This window comes from Mirounga leonina, unplaced genomic scaffold (assembly GCF_011800145.1).
Source record: "Mirounga leonina isolate KUSES-001 unplaced genomic scaffold, KU_Mleo_1.0 Mir_129, whole genome shotgun sequence".
NCBI lineage: Eukaryota > Metazoa > Chordata > Mammalia > Carnivora > Phocidae > Mirounga > Mirounga leonina.
Window position 1 is genome coordinate 50,554,017 of NW_023270323.1, and position 14,539 is coordinate 50,568,555.

A 14,539-nucleotide genomic window follows, 5' to 3' on the forward strand; every position below is an offset into this window, starting at 1 on the left:
TATGGTGGATCCCATAGTGATGGGAACTGAGAATGAGGGGTGGGTGGAGGATTTTCTCCCAGCCCACCCACTGCTGCTGGCCTGCCCTGGCATTTATGCTAGGCCACACATGGTTTCTGACTGCTGTAAGGCCTTAAGGAAGGCACCTTTTAATATTAATGTGGTGTGTTAAATACCATTTAAAAGTCTGTGTTTGTTTATCAATATGGGTATGTTCACAACTGTCGGACGCGATGAGGAGAAATTTAACAATGTGGAAATGCACCTGTGAACCCAGTCCCAGCCTTAAGGTCACAGCTGGAAATTTACAAGCTACAGACTATGTGGTGTCTTCTTTCCCCTGGATTGTCATTCTGATAAAAGAGGTATTTACCTGGAAATGGATAGCAGCTATGCTGGTAAAGTGCTGCCTTTTGATAAGCACTTGTTTTTGAAGGAGGAGAGCCCAGAACTGCACCTCGGTGCTGCGTGGCTTTAATAGGGTTTTTAGAAAGGTTAACTTAATTCTGTAAATTTGTATTTTTCACTTCCTCTCTCAGACTGCACACAGTGCAGTTTTAATCCGCCTCGGATGCAGCCAACATGATGGTTTAGGGCAGTTGGATGAGGGGAACGATCAAAATGACTCAGCTTTGGGAGCGTACTGACTGCTAGCCCCGTGTTAAGCATCGTACATAGATCATCTTTTGTAAAACCACCAACACACCCCTTTGAGGAAATGCTCCAGAGCGGGCCAAGGTTCAACAGCTAGTCATGGGGTCTGGATTAGAATCCAGGCCTCTTGCTCCAGATTCTTTCCTAGCCCAGCCCTCTCTCTTGCCCGCTCTTTAAAGTCGGTTAAATCTGTGCAAAGAACTTTAAATGGGAAGTTCTCCGTTGGATCAAAAACTGACTGTGATGGAACATTACATTCTAGGCCTGACATTCCTCGCCCTTGACCTTCCTGTTTTCCTTGATGCAAAAAAATCTAGGTCTAAGGGAGCAGATGATAAAAGGAGGAGATATAAAAATAGTCGAACACCTCTTTTGTAGATAATGGCCTAGTTTGAAGTTTGGCTTTGAAAATTTGCTCTTCTTTTTTTACTGTTTTGTCTTTCAGGACCATTTTTCTATTTCTCCACCTCTGGCTTTCCTCCCTTTTCCCCCTGCTAGCATCTTTCATACTCATCAACTCTCAAATGAAACTCTTCCCAGACTTGCTTGTGCTCGGCTATACAGCACAAATCTGAGCTTCGGCCGCGCTAGGCTGTAGCAAGGCAGGGCAGAGAATTATTGTCTCCATTCATAATTAAAAACTGCCTGCTTGCTGTTTTAGGGGACAATGTTTTATTTCCTTTTTAGCGAAGGGGTTAAGGATCCTTTACCCAAACCTAGTTTAGGTAATCTCTCTCTCTCTCTCACTCTATTTCTTTCTCTTCCTCTCTGTCTCTCTAACTATGATCAATATTCTAAATGACAGAATGACAGAAAAGGATAATATCACACTCTAGATCCTGAAGAAGGAGCTGTAAAATAAATACAAAGTAACATGTAAATCAAGATATCTGTGTTGACTTTCTGCTCTTGTATTCCTGCAAGTTGGCTTCATGCAGGTTTGTTTAGCGTTTGTCGGCAGACGGGAAAATGCTTCGTTCCTTAACCTGGTGCAGGGTGGCCTGCGTGTCGTGCATGCTTCCACACAGAGGCAGCGCTAGAATCTCAGTCCTGTCCTGAGTGATCCCCGGCTTCCAGACAGGACCGTAAACGGGTACACAGCTGTCTGTCCCTTAGATGAGACATTTGTAGAAACAACAACAATCGAAAACAGCTTTGGAAAATAAAAAACTGTTTTCCAAGTTTACCCGGGGCCTTCATTTGTAAGGAGAATGTAGACAGTGACAGGGGCCGGCTGTTAGAACTGAAAACCACAACACCGCCTTGAGTTACAAGGAACACCTAAGATCAGGCATCTCGTCACTGCGCTCCTGGTATTGGCCCCTGAGGCCCCAGCCAAGAGGCCGTAGAGACCCAGAGTTAACTCTGTCTGGTGTGGCTGGGGAAGGATGCCTCATCTGACACATAGAGCTTTCATTGTGCCTGAGCACGTTCACCCTACTGCTCCTTACTTGGCAGAATGTGGCCGAGGAGTTAAAGAACACGTTCCCGGGAAGAAGGGATACATGACTCAGGGCAGAGCGCTCAACTAGTCGGTCACTTTAGAAACTCCTGTTGAAACGGACTGATACCCTTAGTCCACTGTGGCTCTCGAATTCTCTTCTTTCTTGGTTTATAAAACCTTGATAATGAGGTCCTTTTGAAATTGTGGTACTTGCATTTCTTTAGACTGAATTCTAGAAGAAATGGGGGATGGGGGAGGAAAACAGGGGGGTGGGGTGAGATGGGGTGAGGAAAGATTACAATTCCTCTGTGTTTTTAAATATCCATGCAGGTGAATATGTGATACGATGGTGTTTACCTTCTGGAAAGCTTTACCTTTGTGTTTTCTCTTGCAGGGGTGACTTGATTTGAAGAGTTCTAAGACACTGAAGACTTACAAGATAAGAAGTTGCCTGGCGGATTTTTAAAAATTTTTATACAGTTTCTATTGCGGATTCTGCAGACATGGGGATAAAAGCTAAAAGGGAATATTTGTGCTATGCTGGATACAGAATTCAGTTTGCTTGGAAACAGGTTTTGGGTTAAAAAGTCTGATGGAAAATTTATTACATTTCCAGTGAAGAAAAGAGCTCATTATTTCAATTTTCCCCAACCACCGTACCTCCCAATCCCCATTCCCTGGCCTTGGTACACCTTGCAGTTTTTCCAGCACGATCCCTCTGTGCAGTGGAACTATTCATGTGCACTCTGAGCTGATGCTCGGGGATGTTGATGTGTGAGTGACTGTGAGTGCACGTGCATGCACACGCACGTGCACGCATCCACATCTGTGTGCACACGCACCTCTGTTCTCCCAACCCGTAGGTCTCATTTTGCAACTGGTTGCAAGAAGATCCTCTTGCAATTTAATTGTTACAGAAGATAAAGATGAAACTTCAGTGGGGGTGGAAGGTCCTTGCAGATAGTCTGGTCTAGCCCTGAATAATTGGTCATGGAGTCAGATGGAACCAGGTGCCAGACTTTTGAATCTTGGACCAAGAAGTCAACATTAACTCGCCGCCACCATGCCACTCCTTGGTCACTGATAAAATATTGAGAGTATGTTTTTTTTTAACTTGCGCTAAGCAGTTCTTACTTTGTCCATTGAATAAAGGGGGACAGTAGTTTAAAATGACTAAAATCAAAACAACAAAATGCCTGTTTTGACAACCCAAGGCCAAAACAAAACAAATACACCCAACTTCCGACGTAAAATGGGCCTGTACCTTCCTCTGGCATGTTTTCCGAGGGCACTTCCTATTTCATATCCTGTAACCGAGGCTCATTGAAAAGATTCTGGAGGGTCGCATTTCCCCTGGAAGCCTGGAAAACCCCACTTTTATGTATTTATTTGTTTAGCTATACAGTGTACGAAACCCCCGCGAGAATCAGAGGCAGACATAGTGGCGAATTTCTGACCGGCGGGGGCGGGGAGCCAGGAGCGTCCAGTTACAGGTGCCCCCATGTCAGTGTGGGTGTGGTGCCTGGGGGCACTGATGTTATCTCAGAGAGAAAGAGCATCTTTCTCATTTCACCCCCAAAGAGGATTTCCATAAAAATGTCATTTCAAGTATTTACTGTCAATTTACTCATTCCGTTCTGTTTCTGGCATCAAACCACAAATTTCCAACCTTTGAAATGAATGGTAGGTTCAATTGCACGTGAATTTTTTCTGACAACTGATAAGAGCTGTACATGTGATGTGTCCATACATCTACACACAGGACTAGGGGAATCGGTATGGAGAGAAATTCCGCTAAAGACCAGAAAGGAGCAATAGAAGAATTTTGGGGTGTGTATTAGTGTAAATACTATATGTGCAGTCTAGACCAATAGTTTTAGTTAAAAAAAAAAAAAGGCATCATTTTTGGCTTGAAAAGTATAATGCCCTCAAATGGTGAGGGACAAAATGTAAGATATTCCTTCAGCTTTAATTATTTTTTAATTTTATTCAGGTCAGAGCACTTTTTTATAGTAATACAACAGGCAAGAGAATACTGAAAAATATTTAAAATTGTGTTTATACCAAGAGAGTACGTTTTAAATATTTTCTAATACTTGAGCAGTTTTTGTCTGGTTGGCTTTCAAACATGCCAAAAGTTAAGCATTCAGTGTTTTAACACATAAGCTTTTTACTAATACGAATTCTTAAATGTTCCCAAAGCAGCTGATGTTTACAGGGCTTGTGTTTTTCTTCCTTCTGTGGAAGGACTGGGGGTCCATAACCAACTTACTATACAAAACACTAATGATGGTCTGTCTTCTGGTAGAATGAGTGAGTTGGCTGCAACCTTGATGTAAAAATTTGTAAAAAATTTTTCACCATTTTGAGTGTCAATAGTATTTTTAACTGTCTGGTTTGTACTTTCACAACTTTTGTACTACCAAAGCAGAGTTAAAAATAAAAACGTTAAACACACTGTGCTGTGTTTTGAACGATTCACCCTGTTGGTGCCTTGTCTACTGAAAATGTGGTTGTGGTGGCACGATTCATATTGAGCCTCATGTTACCGTGCCTCATCTCTTAGGTCTGAATTGACCAGTGATCCCCACTGGATGTCAATCCCCACTTCCTCCCCCCTCCCCCCAGTAACACCACTCCCCACCCCCTGATAATTATTTTTAGAATTTGGAGATCACTTTGAATGTGCAGAAGAGTTACAGAATCGGTACAGAGAGTTTTTGTGTGCCCTTCACCTCAGTTCCCTTCGTGTTAACATCTCGCATCATGGCAGACCAACGATCGAAACTAAGAAATGAAGCCCCAGGACCATACTACCAGTTAAGCAAGCCGCCTCTTTGTTCGGATCCCACCCGTTGTGCTGATCATGACCTAGGATCGCCCGCTGCAGTTAGTTGTCTGGTCTCTGAGCTGTGATGGTCTCTCCTCTTTTTCATGGGGTTCGTGATCCCATGATTTACAGTGTAGCCTTCTGTGATTTTGTAGAATGCCCATCAGCTTCAGGCTGCCAGCTATTTCTCCTGATTCGATGGGGGATTTGTGTTATGGAAAGGATCCGCAGAGGCGATGTGCCCTTCCCGTACGTAACAGGGGAACGTGATGTCCGTGCCTGTCACCAGTGATATTAGCCTTGATCATTTGGTTGAGGCCGTGGCCACCAGCTTTCACTTTGGTCTTTCCCTTTGCGGTGAACATTTGAGAGGAGATCCTTTGAGATTAGGCTAATATCCTGTTTCCGCTTAAGTTTTCACTTATTAATTTTACCATCTGTATTAGTTTCTTAGGGCTTATGTAACAAATTACCACCAACTGGTTGGCCCCCAACCACAGAAATGTATTCTTCCATGGTTTAGGAGGCCAGAAGGCTGCGATTGAGGTGTCTTCAGGGTTGATTCCTTCTGAAGCCCCTGAGGGAGAATGTGTTCCATGCGTCTCTCTGAGCTCCTGGCCGCTGCTGGCCGTCCTTGGCGTCCCTTGCTTTGTGGCCACTTCGCTCCCATCTCTGCCTGTCTTTCCATGGTTGTCTTTCCTGTGTGCGTGCCTTTGTCTGCTCTTCCCCTGAGGATGCTTCATTTTAACTTCATTACATTTGCACAGACCCCAATTTCAAATAAGATCCCGTTCACAGGAACCAGGAGTCAGGACTTCAATACCTCTTTTTAGGGAACACAGTTGAACCCACAACACCATCCACTGGTGGATCTTGCCTGCAACAGTTATGACTGTGGTGGTGGTGGGGGGCACTCTTTCAGGTCTGTGTCCTTTCAGGTCTGTGTCCTTTTGATAGGGCTCCATGCTCTTTATTCTCCCTTCCTCCCTCCCTCCCTTCCTCTCTTCATCTCTTCCTTTTTCTTTTACCCTTTGGCTCATTCTCACTTTGTGGAACTCAAGATGCTCCAGGCTCATCTTGTCATCTTGCATTTTTCTTGCCTCAGCCCTAGAACTGACCACTAACCAAGGAGCCTTTGTTCCTCTTTACTGTAGAATTGGGTTTAGAAACCAAGTTCAGGATAGTAGGTGTGCTCATGGAAGCAGGGACCTCACTGCTTCTAGGCTTCTATGCATACACACACACACACACACACACACACTACTACCCCATGTGTATACACACTTCGTTCCTTTCTCTGTCTTTAGAACAAACCTGAGCTGGGACTGGTACTCTGACTGGAGTCTAGCTCCACAGAGCTCATTCTAAACTTACTGCGTTCCTCGTTTATAACTTTGGTCTCCAGGGAGAAAACCTGGTTCTTACTGTCTAAAATATTTTTACGTAGTTCAATCCTAGCATACATATAAAGTTTGAATACAGAGCCAGCAAAAACTCTGGGTGCCCGGGGCTTAGGTCAGCTCCTTTGTTCCCCACCCCTCAGCGTGGTGATGTGATTCAGTTTTAACAAGGAGTCATTTGTCATTGTCTGCATGCCATCTTTCCTTTATGTCCCGGTTAGAATTTTCAAAATTTATACACAGCAAAGTTCACTCTGGTACCTCCTTGGATCTGGGTTTTAAATTTTCCTGGGATTTTGTTGTTGTTGCCTTGAAAATAAGATGATCAATAAGGGCTTATGTTAAGGAAGTGGAAAAGCTGACCTGATCATTTCAGTTCGTGAAAACCAAGAAATCCAGAATGTATGCAATAGGGAGAATGTTAGAAATTCCCCCCAAATTCCTCATTTTAGTCAGAAGGGGTCACTTGGCGTGATGGGGTTTATTCTTAATTGGTCAGTCTTTGTTGTTTTTTTAAAATTTGAGAGAGAGCATGGTGAGGGGAGAGGCAGAAGGAAAGAGAGAAACTGAAGCAGATTCTGTGCTGAGCGCCGAGCCTGACGCAGGACTCAAACCCACAAGCTTGAGACCATGACCCAAGCCGAAATCGAGTCACAGTCTTAACTGATTGAGCCACCCACGCACCCCTAATTGGGCAGCCTTTTGATCCTCTAGCACAAGTGCCCTGCAGAGTGGGTGGGGCCGAGTCACTTGGCTTTCATGTCTCTCTCAGCTTTTAGGGGAGCAATGAGCAGTGGACGTGTTGTGCCTGCAGCCATTCTGTTCTACAGGGAGGCAGAGCACCACCCTTGCAACGTCAGCTTGAATAATTCGTTCAGCTCTCTCCCGGTCCCGACAGGTCCCGAGTGAATTTGCCGACTGTCCATGGCCTTGTATGCTCCTGCACTTCCTTCTCAACTCACTCTTGGTATCTTAGGCATCTTCCACCCTAATCTGGTATAACAAAAAGGTGAAGAACCCTTCCTTCTCTCCCACTGAGGGCAGCAGAATGTTATAGAGGCTAGGAAGTGGGGTCCCACGATTCAGTCCTGGTCAGCGAGGGCTTGGCTGTGGTCAAAGGGGACTGTTTTGCACCTGAGGTCCTTGCCAGTTTCTGGATCCTCTGACCCTTTTTTTGTCGGTGGAATAGGTTGTTTCTACCGAGGGCTTCCTTTGCACATTCCTCATCTTCCCAGACCCGTTCTTCAGGACTGGTCTTAGATCTTCCCGGGGGCCCCTAACTGTCTCTCCAAAGACCTGAAAGGACGCCTGGGACTGCTCTGTCCCTGGCATTCTGGGCCAGCCCAGCTGGGCCACCCAGATCAGCAGGTGTCCGGACCTGCTGGGTTTTCTGCCTTGCACAGAGCTGGCACTCGCCCCCTCTGCTGGCCGAATGGGAGAACTGCAGGGAGCGTGGCTTCTAGGGTCGTCTGTCGGTCTTTTTTCAGGGCCTGGCGGGCAGAAGGCGTTCATGATTATCTGCCGAATGAATGAATAAACAAAAGTCTACCTTTAAAAGCGAAAGACTATCATTAGCTCTTTTGTGGGCATAAAAGTGCAAGTTTGGGTCTTTCCTCACCCATTTCCTGACTCTGCCAATTTCTTTTCTTTCTCATCAGAGACCAGTGTCGTACCCGGGAGCTCGTGTCCCCGCGAGTGTTAGCCTGCGTGCTGGTGGGAGTGACTCGAGTTCCATGCCCCGAGTCCCGTCACGGAAGTGATGTGACTTTGCTCTTGAGCTTGAATCCCGGCTCCGCCACTCGGAAAGTGACCTAACCTTTCTGAGCTTATATCATCTTATAAGAGGACCTCTCACAGGGCTATTCAAGGGGTCGAAAAGCACGCAAGGTCGTGGTGCCTGCTGCCGTCTGCACGTCCGGCCCCGACTCAGGGCGCCGCCGTGGACAGCGGCCCCGCGCCGTGACTTGGTCAAGGCTCCGCGTGCCTGTGTCGCACCACAGCTGGCCGGCGAGGCCCGGGAAGTGGCCTGGCACCCAGCTTTGTGCAAGAGTGGCGCTGAGCCCGGGAGTGCGTTGCTCGGACGTGAACCACAGAGTCCAACGCCTCCCGGAAGGGCCACAGGCTGGGGAGGGTCCAGGTTTTGAGGAGGCGGAAGCGCAGGGGGAGGAAAAAGATCTGAGGGGGCGGCGGAGGCTCGATGAGGCCCCACCTCGCCCTTCTGGGAAGGGGGCCTCCTCCTCTGGGGAATTCTTCGCCTCCCTCTGAGAGCCGAGCCGTGGGCCTGGCTGCCCTGGCTGCCGCCGGGCTGGACCGAAGCGGGCCCGGGACACCTCTACCCGTGCCCTGGCCAAATGCAGCCCCTTTGCGATGTGCGCCCGCGGGCGCTGGAGGAAGTGGCCGAAGCTGTAGGCTGAGGGGCCGGGGGCGCCCATGTTCCCCGCCGTGTGGAAACCGGCGCCAGGAAAGGAAGAGGCTTCCCAGCCGCGCCACGTTCACCCCCGCGGCGGGGGAGAGAGGCAGGCCTGGTGGCTTTCAGGCCCCAGGCTCCGTGCGCCCTGAGGACCGGCTGCCCTTCGGAGTTTTAGGAACGGGCCAAGGCCATTCCTCGTTTGCGTTGAGTTTCTGTGGCGACAAGGACGGCCACAAAACCCCGGGGCTAAGGCGCTCGTTCACAGCAAGACCGCGCAGGGGAGCCACGTGGGCACGCGGGCCGTGGGGCCCAGAGGCGCCTGGGAGCCGGGCGGCCGGCGGCGTCTCCCCGGAAGCGCCCTTGCACGCCCGCCCCCTCCTCTTGCTTTGGGATAACCTGCCGGCGGAGTACAGATTTGGCCTTCGGGCGCCTGCGGCCTTCTGCGACCTTGCCTTCTAGGGACGGCAGTCCTCCCACTCTGGAGTGAGGAGAGCGGGCCTTTAGGTGCTTGCGAGGGGTCCGTGCGCGCGCGCGGCTCACGCGCTTAGCCCCGGGCCGGGTACCGGCAGCGCCCGCTCGGCCCCCTGCCGCGGACGTGCCGGGTGCGGGTCCTTCTCAGGGAAATAGGCCGTAGAACGAGGCAAGTGGCCGTTTGAGAGTCGGTTCTTGATGTTTCTGTCACGTTCACTTTGCTTAACATTTGAAGATGAACTCGCGGTGGGGGTGGGGGTGGGGGCAGGGATTGGGGGTAGGAGGGCCGGGGAGAAGAGGGGAGCTGTAATATCTACTAGTCCCGACCTTCTCTTGGCACCAGGTTAGATACCTTAAGCTAAATACCAGTCTCTGCGCTGATACTGAATGGCCGCGGGGGGTACAAGATAAGGACGCGAACAAGGTAATGGCTCCCTCTGTGTTTATTCAGGTTGTCATTTAATCTTATCACTCTCACGGTAAGACATGAATGTCGTAGAGTCATCTCAGTGAGTGTAAAAAGAACTTGATTTCGGGGCGCCTGGGTGGCTCAGCTGGCTAAGCATCCAGCTCTTGGTCTGGGCTCAGGTCATGATCTCAGGGTGGTGGTGTCAGCCCTGCATCGGGCTCCGCCCTCAGTGGGGAGTGTTGCTCTCCCTCCCTCTCCATCTGCCCCTCCTCCTGCTTGCATGTGTGCGTGCGCAAGCCCTCTCTCTTGAAAACATAACTAAGTAACTAAATAAATCTTAAAAAAAAAGAACTTGATTTCTTATTTGCAAGTGAATCTAGCTGAGAAATCACGGGTTAAATGTTCTTAGAATTGGCATGCCTGGGTGGCGCAGTTGGTTAAGGGTCTGGCTCTTGGTTTTGGCTCAGGTCACCATCTCATGGGTCATGGGATTGAGCTCCCAGTGGGGCTCCGGGCTCAGTGTGGAGTCTGCTTGGGTTTTTGTCTCTCACTCTCCCTCTGCTCCTCCCGCTGTGTGCTCTCTCTCTCAAATCAATCAATAAATACATCTTTAAAAACATGTTCTTGGAATCATAACACAATACCCAAATCACAAAATTTATGGGTTTATTACGAATGAATATCTTAATGTTGACTAAATCAAACAAAAACCAAACCAAACCAATCCTCTATTGAAATAACAAACTGAACCTACCAAACCTCCCAGGGTTTCTGTCTTGCCTTAAATGCATTTTATTTTATAAAAACTTACTTGGGGCGATGAAGGATAAAAAAAAAAATAGGTCAGTTTTAATGCCATAACTATTCACCTCAAACACAGTATGACTTAAATTTGTAATGAAGCATAAATTACTGTGTCCTAATGCGGAAAATAAAATAAAGAATAATCCTAAGAGTAAGAAATACACTAAATTTGAAGTGCCTCCACACTGCATTTTTGAGATGATTGTTAATGATGTAGGTAGAAAAGGATTTACTCAGTTTGGAAATGATTTAAAATTATTAGAAGTGGTTGGGGCAGCTGCCTGGCTCAGGCGGTAGAGCATGCAACTCTTGATGTTGGGGCTGTAAGTTCAAGCTCCACGTTGGGTGTAAAGATGGTTGTCTCCATGGGGAAGCTGTATTATGTAGTCCTTAACAAGGACCAGTTTGTTGTTCAATCTGTGTGACCATGGATGAATTATATAGCTTTTTGAGCCTCCATTTCCCCATCTGTGAAATGGGGATAATCATACCTCCAACTCATGGGGTCATGGTGGGACTTAGATGATGCATATGCACAACTTAGACTGTATGAAATACATAACAAATGGTGGTTTTGAAAAAAGCTATATCTGCACCTATAAGAAACCCAAACCCATAACTTGATGGCTCCCATAAATTATCACTGAATAAGATTTCTATATCAATAATTGTATTGTTTGGCAAATTATTATGAAATGGTTTCTTTGCTGATAAATTTTTCTGGTTAGGAATTTTCCCCTCTATAATAAATTTTAAATACCGTAACAGTCCTTGGCTTGTCTCCTGGCTAATGGCTGATGTCATGAAAATCTGAGAGCCTATGATCTTATGGCTTTGTAAGTGGGTAATTTAAAACTTTTGATTCCTTTCTAAGTGTCGATATTTAAGACCGGGAAAGAACGTTCGTTAATGGGGAGAGACCATTAGCCCTCTTTGACCTATGAAATTGTCCTTTTTTATATGAGTACCAAGGTTTATATGCACCATTGTCTGTAGCTTTGACTATTCTGGAAAGGATGAGTAGGATCTGGAAATGAAATTATTTTTGTGATTTTTTTTTTAAAGTTGGTGACTGACATCAAGAGAAAATGTTATGGTTTTGCTTTCAAAATAGCTAGATCCCGACTAAACACTCCCATCGGCCTATCTCCCAACTGCCTTGTGCAGATTGGTTGGGAATGTATAGTTTTGATAAGGGAGATGAGTAAAATTCTGTTTACCTTGTGGTCTCTAGGTCATGTTTTACTCCAGTTTTATATTAACTACTCCAAAATCCTTAAAAGCAGAAAATTCAGAAGTTTCCTAAAAATCAGGTTCAAAGGATGAGGATGAGTGGTATTGGGGTGTACGTTTTCACATTTGCTTGTGTACGGCTAAGTGTGCATTCTAAGTGTATATGGCTCACATATATGTTGTCAAAAATACTACTTCAGTTTTGTCTATTTACAAAGTGCTTTTATAGATAGTTCATTTGAGCTTCTAAATCAGTGGTTTTCAAAGTAGGTTTCATAGAACCAAGGGGTATGGGAAGAAAGTGTTAAAACTTTGATATTTAATTGTTAATCCATCTTAATATTGCTTTGTCGGGTATATTGACATAGTTCAAGAGGTACGTTTAATTGTAATTGTAAGTGTGCTTCTATTAGGGATAAGAGCACACACTTTTTTTTTATTGGTAACTGCTGCAAGATCAGGAAGATGTGGCAATTCCTAGTCTATAATCTTGGTGTTTCTCCATGTGTGGCTGGAGAATTACCCACACCAACCATGCAGATGCCAGGTCCCCGCCCAAGACCTATGGAACCCGAATCTCTGGGAGGTGAGGCCCAGAAATCTGCTGTTTGGAAACAAGCACCCTGAAATTTGAGAATATCTGCTTTCAGCTTAGGGGGTAGGAAGGATCCCCGTTTTACAGGTGGGGAAAGTGAGGGTCAGGAAAGTTAAGAAATGTAAACTCAAGGTCACACAGTGAGCAAGAAGCACAGACTGATTCCACCCCCATTTCTTCAGATTACAGAGGTGTGTGTGTGTGTGTGTGTGTGTGTGTGTGAGTGCTTGGCACGTGCCATGTCCTCATAACCCCTGAGACCTGGAGCTCGGAATGCATGGCTACAGAGCCAACCTCCGGGGGACATCTGAGTCTTGTTATACAAACACACATCCTTCCTTTCTTACTCCCTCAGGATTTTAAAGATTGAGTTCAAAATGAGAGAAAAATGTGGTCAGCCAAGTTTCCCATTGCTTGGTCCCAAACTTTGGTTTTCTTGAGGGTTTTGTCTCAAATGGAGATTAAGCTCCTCGGAGTCCCGTGGTCTCAGTCTAGAGACCAAACCTTCACCGAGTCCTCGAATTCTACTCTCTGACCCCTTTCCATGGACCACTGTAAAGCACCATTGCTCAAACAGAGCAGGGCAGTCCGGGAGTGAAAATCATGAATAATAGATGTAATTTCTTTTCTCTTGGATTCACATAGACTTGTGCTTCTGTGGCCCTGCATTTATACCTTGATGGCCACATACCACAATCTCCCAATGAGCATCCAGAATCTTCGCTGCAGGAGGTGTCCTAACTGTACTGTGGGGAGCTGTTCCTCATTCCCTCAACAAATTGAGTTCCTGCCTCGTGCCCTCCGCTATCCTAGATGGAGGCACAAGGCACTGGTTTGTTACAGTTGCTTTAGCTGAAAACCACAGCTAGTAGTCGACTGCAGCCGACTGATTTAATGTGGCAGGTAAGAATCATCCATAATCAGCATATTTGATAGGGGTGTCTACAGTGTTGTTTCTTCAAGTGGCCGAGGGTGCTTTGAAGGTCAGATGGCTTATAGCCGTCTACTATAACCTCCTGCATCGGAGGAACTTACCAATTTAGTAAATCAGTGTGCAACTTATTTTTCCCACACATTAACAGGGAAAGCGCTTACCGGGAGAAACAAATGTTAGCTTGTCTCTGTTTAATTATCACCAGTTCCAAAATAGAGGGTTTGAAAATAACTGAGGTTTACTCTGGAGTTTAAAACAAAAACAAAACAAAAAACCCCCCAGAAAGCAAGGATTTCCACATTTTCATCATAAAGTTCACGTCCAAGACTGGAGGCCTCACTCCTGTGACCTCACAGAGACAAAATGAAGGACGTCAGATCTTTGCTCACATGCTTGGATTCTGTGGCCCTTCATTCTTCCGAGGGCCTCCTCCTTGGAAATACTGATGGAAGACTCAGGAAGAGAGAGTCTGATCCTTTGGGTCAGAGGCAGAGTGAAGCAGAAAGGGAGAAACAGTGACTGGCCAGCAGTTACTAAGTATGGACAAAATGGGCGTGTGCTAAGCAGCCTCAAATTCTCTTTGTGCCTTTAAACATCTGGTTTGACAGTTACAACAATTTGCTACTCTCTGCCTTGGAAACCAGAGAAAAACATTTACTTTTCTATTTACATGATGGTCCAGCTTGCCCCAGTAAAAAATGTATACATACGCGCACACACACGCATACAATATAGAAATAATTTTATATCAAAATCAAGATTTAATGTGGTAAATAGCCACATGACACAATTTGCTTAGATCATGAAAGACCAGGATGTCCCCTCCTAATCCAAGCCAGTGACTTCCATTCAGAGTGCATCTGTGCTTTCAAGTTGTCCAGAATATTTTAAAAGTTCACTATTGCCAATCATCACTTTTCTGATAGGGGGTGGCACTAGGCCATAGAAAGACACTCCACAGATTAGGATGCTTAGTCAGTTGCTAGACAACCTGGTGGATAAAGCTAAAATCTGAAATTTCTTTTCAATCTGAAGATTCGGACATCCTTTGGTAGAGCCTGGATATGGGGGTAGACAAAAGGCGTCATGACAGCTTAAAAAAAACAAACAGACGCTCAAAAATCTTGGTCATCTGCTAACCTTTCTGAAGCAGTTATTTGCACAAAAAATCTTTAAAACTTAGGAGAACTGTTAACATGGTGAAGTATCCGCAGTGGTCTCAAAATGGGAAATTACGTACAGGTGCCAAGCAAAGAGACCTGTCTGCACTAACTCCTCACCTTACCTTACCCCTTTTCTGTCTGAATTTTCTTCTTTCATCCTTCTGTTGTAGAGATGGCCACGGGAAGTCAGGA

The 14,539-nt window shown here is 46.1% G+C and overlaps 1 protein-coding gene across 2 annotated transcripts in view; it reads left to right on the forward strand.

Annotated features, from left to right (window-relative positions):
- The window catches only part of RELL1 (RELT like 1), a 63,369-nt gene extending 58,814 nt beyond the window's left edge, over nucleotides 1-4,555 (forward strand). For both annotated transcript variants that reach the window (XM_035005157.1, XM_035005158.1), the window contains exon 7: nucleotides 2,493-4,555. The gene's annotated coding sequence lies outside the window, so the exon portion shown is untranslated. The remainder of the gene's footprint in view (nucleotides 1-2,492) is intronic.
- Nucleotides 4,556-14,539: the final 9,984 nt, after the last annotated feature.